The following is a 6,044-nucleotide window of genomic DNA, read 5'->3' as shown; positions in this document are numbered from 1 at the left end:
AAAACTCGTTTCGAAACTACCTTTAAAGGTAGTTTGTCCAATTTAGCTTATAAGGGCGTTTTAGTCCGTTTAGCCAATCATTTACGATGAAGGACTTTTGGAAGTATATTCGACCCGAAATCCCTCTTTTAACTTATGATTTTGTTTGAAAAGTCATTAAGCTTCCCAACGCAATGTTCACTATATTAAACATTTGGTTTACTTATCAAGTAACCAAATGTTTATTTTGACTTCTATTAGCACTCGTTGAACCACATATTCTAATTGAGTGTTACCCTGTTTCACATACCTGGCGCGGGTCAATATATCAACCCGTTTTTAATACCTTGCTTTTATAACCGCTAATCCATGGCGTTGCTAATACCCATTTCACATTTACTCCTGAAATAATATAACTCGACAACAATCATTAGTCGTTATTGTCAAGAGGTGATATCTTCACCTTTTGACCCGTTTGGTCTAAGTGACCGGTTAGGTTGACGAGATGGCATTTATTACCAACTCATCTATACGACTCGCTCCGGTTTACACCGTGCGGTCATTTCACCTATTGATCGTTCCCTAACGCTTTTTAGCCTATCATAGCTTACGCCATTCGGTGCCTTTCGAAATCAATAGTTATGGTCAACACGTGACCAATTTACCGTTTTACCCTTATTGTTTGTTTTGGTTTACCCCAAAAAGGCAACCATTCCAACATTTCATTTCCCATTTGTCATAAAATAATCGAATTACTGATTTTAAGTCTTTTCTAAACCATCAACATGGTTTCTTGTCATGCTTGTCTAACTTGTTCCGTGCGTCTACATGCCGGAACATCATACCGCAATTATGTATTTATCTTATTCGTAACTAATACGATAAGAGGACATTCTAAAATACAAGACTAGTGTAAGCCATACTTACCTCGCATCCGAATACGTTTTTTTTTCTTCTCGTGCTTGATTCGTTTGACCGCTTCTTTCCCAAGCCTCCACCTAGCTTGTAGAGAGTGTCAAACTATTATTATAATCCGTTTTATCCCATGTCTCATGTAATTAGTCAAATTTGCCAATTACATGTTTTAATTGAATTTCAACACTTTACTTCTCATGTAGGCATTTTATCAAACACCTAATAGGCATACTTTTACACATTTGCTAACTAGTTCACAACTAGTTATTTTTACCAAGATTAACATCAAAATTCAAACTTTCATGTCTAGTGTTCATGAACTACACTTAGTACTAGTATCATAACATCAATATTCATCAATTTAACACTCTAATTCAAGTGTTCATCTTCTTGTCATAAAACCCACTTAGCACACATATGGGTAATCATCAAATTTCTATTTTTCAACACTAGTTTATCAAATTATTAACTAGGGTTGTTCCTAAACATGGATTTCATCACAATAACACTCATAGATTCAACATTCATTCCAGAATTTCGATTATGATTGTTCATCATAATCTCAAAGTATCACCAAATCATAAAATTCGACATACCTTGTGATCCCCACGACTAGGTGATCATTTATATGTGTTCATGCATCGATTTGGGTCTTGATTTGAGCTTCAATTTGTTGAGATTGTTGGAGCTAGGGTTTTGGAGCTCTTGCTCCTTCTCCTGGACTACTTCACGCACGCACACACACATCTAGTGTGTGTGTTGTGTTATATTTTTAAGTTATAATTCCATTTTCAAGTTACCCGGCTTTGGTCCCTCGTGTTTGGTTAGTTATTAATTAGGTTACAACCTAAATTACTTTCAATAATATTCCCACTTATTAACTAGGTTTTACATTTCTAGTTAACTTAGCGGGTTCGGGAATATTTATGACTAAGTTTATTTTAGGTCCCGTTAACTCGGGCCTTTTATCCATTTTGTTTCCTTAAAAGCTTTTATTCACCTTTTAGTTAATATTAGGATTATTTATTTAAGTCCTAATATTCACCGGGTTAAATTTTACCACTAACGGCATTTTTACCAAGTCATTAATATTAACGTGGTTTGATTACCAAACCCGTTTTTGGGGTGTTACACCTTTAAAGTGTGGTTGATTCTTTAAAAAACATTATTTTTAAAGAAAATAGTTCTTTACAACTTGTGATCACATTTTCTAAAAATGTTTCTTCTTGGATTTTTCTTGTTACACATGTGCTTCTACACTTTATTAACCACCAAAAATGAGGTTTATTTATTTAAGAACTAAGATTAAGTAAAACTTTTATTTTTAACTTGGTTTCTTGAAAAATCATTCTTGAAATCTTAGATTTACAAGACTTACAACTCACTTTAATCATCATTTTACAAGAAAACAATATATTCTTTCAAGTTCATGTCTTTCATGAGGATGATTTATTAATCTCTAACATTTTCATCCTCTCATCTTGCTAGATTATGTTTTTAATCATGATCTAGCAAGATCATATGATGATCTACATCATTGACATAAGAAATCAACAATCAACAAGTAAATCAACACATAAACAACATGGTTTCTTCATGATTTAAGCTTATGTTCAAGTTTAATTCTCTTGATTCTTAGTGTTCTTCAAGTTTATCATCATGTATCATTCTTTAACCACTTAAATAAGATGTAAAATGGAAAGATTAGTGTTCTTACTTCTAGCTCAAGGCTAGGGATGATCAAGAGAAGAAAAAGAGGAGGATAAAAGCAAATTGTGAAGGTCCTTGAACTTCCGAAAGCTCCTAGCTTCCTTATGCACCTTCTAACACCCTTGAGTATGCTTGGAATTGGATGAAGTTTATTGAATGATGGTGATGATGGTGGGGTTGTTCTCGGCCGTGAACAAGCATGAGGAGAGGGAGAGAAGTGTGTGTGTTGGTGTGTGAAAGATATGAATCTTATGTCTTGAAGTGTTTACTTATAATCCATATCAAGGGTTTTTGCAATGGTTTATATTTTTAGGAAAGCAAAAACATGATCTATTAGAATATTAAAACAAATCAAAATGTGGGGGCCATGTTGGCCGTTCCATAGGTGGGGGGTATAGGTGTAGGTTTAAACCAATAGTTAGTTACTTAGTTAAAATTCAAGTGTATAATTAGATGTTTAGTTACTAGATATTTATATAGTGTGTTATGATGTTCGGGGACCATAACTAGCTTGGTAATGTTGAAACAGTGCTTCTAGTGAAAATTTGGTGTTTCGGGTAGTGTCCAGTTGTTTGGTTGGTTACCAGTTCGTTAAGGTGCTAAACTATGCAGTTTAGTGTGCTTTATGTACCCTTTTGTGATAGTTTTAATTCCCGACACTTAGGAAAGCATTCAGGACCCTTCAACCATATTTCTGCATGATATAAGTGTGTTTAAATGCTGAATTTGCTGATTTTCTACAGAATTCTGCAGTTTATGTGAGTTTTAAGCACTTTCCGGCACTTAAACTATCACTAGGAAGGCAGTTTTGGGATCCTTGCTTTCCTACACACTATACTAGTGTAATACTTGGTTTCTAGCCCATTCTATGTCTTATTACAATGTCTGTCTATTTACTGAACTCCATCAGCATATTTCTGATTTATCTGATAACTGTGCTAACTGTGTTTCATGCATCATTTAAGTCAATAAAGTTCTCATGCAATATTGATATGACATTAAGTAATATGTGATTCACATGTATGTATATGGCAATAGTCAGAAAGAAATTCAAGTCATTAATTGTAATTCAGCACAGTCATTAAGCACTAATCAAGGTTTAATAGTTGTACGGATACCTGAAATTTTGACAGTTGTCACAATCGCCCATACTGGCGACTATCCAAACCTAGTGACATGAAAAGGCCAAAACCTTAGCTAACGTGAAAACGTTAGAAACCTTAGGAATGGGTGTATGGTACGTCTACCATTTTACTTAGGATCCAAATACAGCCAGTACAATGAAATTGTCAGCCCCTAAAGCGGGTATTGGTCCCATTGCTTTTAACTGCACTAGGATAATGGTGCGCAACTAGCGAAGGTGTAAGAACCTGATTCGTGGGAGGTAATAGATACCTTAAACCGGGGACAAGCCCAACAATCTGGGGACAAGCCCAATGAACTGGGGATAAACCCAAAGACTTTGGAGAATTGACTAGATACATGATCCTTTGCCAAGATTACACCTACTTCTGCAAAACTCAGAACTTGATGAAAAAGGATAAAGGATCCAAGATCTTTCTCCTTGTAATAAAATAATTTAGAGAATAAGAGAATTAATAATGAAATCACTACCAGAATGAGGATCATATATCCTCTGAGGATCCTTAATATGTACCGGATATAAGAATAACCAAGGATCCTGGATCCTTCTCATATGAAGTATCTCTTTAAATGGACAGCATTCCAAGCTCTTGGTAATAGATCACCTTCCATGGTTAATAAACATATGCCCCCTTTCCTGCCTCAGCTTCGATTAGGTAAGGGCCTTCCCACTTTGGTGCTAACTTGCCATCAGCAGGATTTGTGGTATTTTGGAATTCTTTCCTTAACACCATATCACCAACTTGAAATTTCCTAATCCTGACATTCTTGTTATAAGCTCCAGCCATCTTTTGTTGATAACTAGCCAATCTTATCCTTGCTGAATCCCTGAGTTCTTCGATGGTATCCAAATCTTGAACCAAGTTTTCATCATTTCCCTCAGATCACGGATGCTTGTTCTTGCAGTAGGGACTACCATCTCTGTAGGGATCACAGATTCAGCTCCAAACACTAAAGAAAATGGAGTCTGGCCAGTAGCATTCTTGGGAGTTGTTCTATCAGCCCATAACACATAAGGTAGCTCTTCTGCCCATTTCCCTTTCTTGGATCCAAGCTTCTTCTTCAAGTTGTTGATGATGATCTTGTTTGATGATTCTTCTTGACCGTTAGCTTATGGGTGAATTGGTGTTGATGTTATTATCCTAATCCCCCAACTATCACAAAAGTTAGTAGTTCTATTCCCAATAAATTGGGATCCATTATCACAAACAATTTCAGAAGGTATGCCAAATCTAGTAATGATGTTTCTTTTAATAAAGGATATCACTTCCTTTTCTCTGACTTGTGCAAAAGCTTCAGCTTCTATCCATTTGGAAAAGTAATCAGTCATGGCAAGCATAGACACTTTTCCTCCTGGTGCTTTGGGAAGTTTGCCAACTATATCCATTCCCCATCTCATGAATGGCCAAGAAGAGGATATAGGATGCAGCTGGTTGATGAAGGATATTACTATGTCTTTGACAAGCGTCACATTTCTTTACATAATCCACATCATCCTTCTTCATGATAGGCCAATAATATCCTGTTCTAAGGATCCTTGAGAACAGTGCTCTGCCCCCACTGTGGTTTCCACAATCTCCTTCATGAAAATCCTTTAGAATTTCTGGATCCTCAGTGCACCTTAGATATGGACCTGCAAGAGATTGTTTATATAACATGTTATTTAGTATTGTAAATTGAGATACCTTGACTTTGAAAGCTCTTGGATTTTCTCCAGTAGGAATCTCTCCATGTTGTATATATCTTAGGATTGGAAGGATCCAGGATCCTGAATTTGACTGTGCACCATCACTAGGTATGATTGCAGAATCCTCCACTATCTCCATAGCTGTGTGATCCTCAATAGCAGGAACTAAGAAGTGGATGACGGGAATTTTAATGTCCTCTGGAATCTTCAATGATGATCCAAGGTTGGCTAAAGCATCAGCTTCTGCGTTTTCTTCTCAGGTACCTGTGTCAAACTAAAAGAAACAAAAGAGTCTGCCAATTTTTTGACTATCTCTAGATATTTGATTAGCCTTTCACCTTTAACAACATAAGAACCATTAAAGTGGTTAGTAATTAACAAGGAATCTACATGAACCTCAAGATACCTGATCCTCATGTGCTTGGCAATTTGCAAACCAACTATTAAGGCTTCATACTCAGCCTCATTATTAGTAGTTTGAAACTCACAAGCGATTGAGTGGGGTATTATGTCCCTCTTTGGCGATTTTAGTAGTATGATGTTAGGGATAGAATTTTACTGCCTATGTGTTAGGGGAGGATTTCTTAATGACCTGTGATCCTCAAGTATT

This window comes from Helianthus annuus, chromosome 7 (assembly GCF_002127325.2).
Source record: "Helianthus annuus cultivar XRQ/B chromosome 7, HanXRQr2.0-SUNRISE, whole genome shotgun sequence".
Taxonomy (NCBI): domain Eukaryota; kingdom Viridiplantae; phylum Streptophyta; class Magnoliopsida; order Asterales; family Asteraceae; genus Helianthus; species Helianthus annuus.
This window is presented reverse-complemented; position numbering follows the sequence as displayed.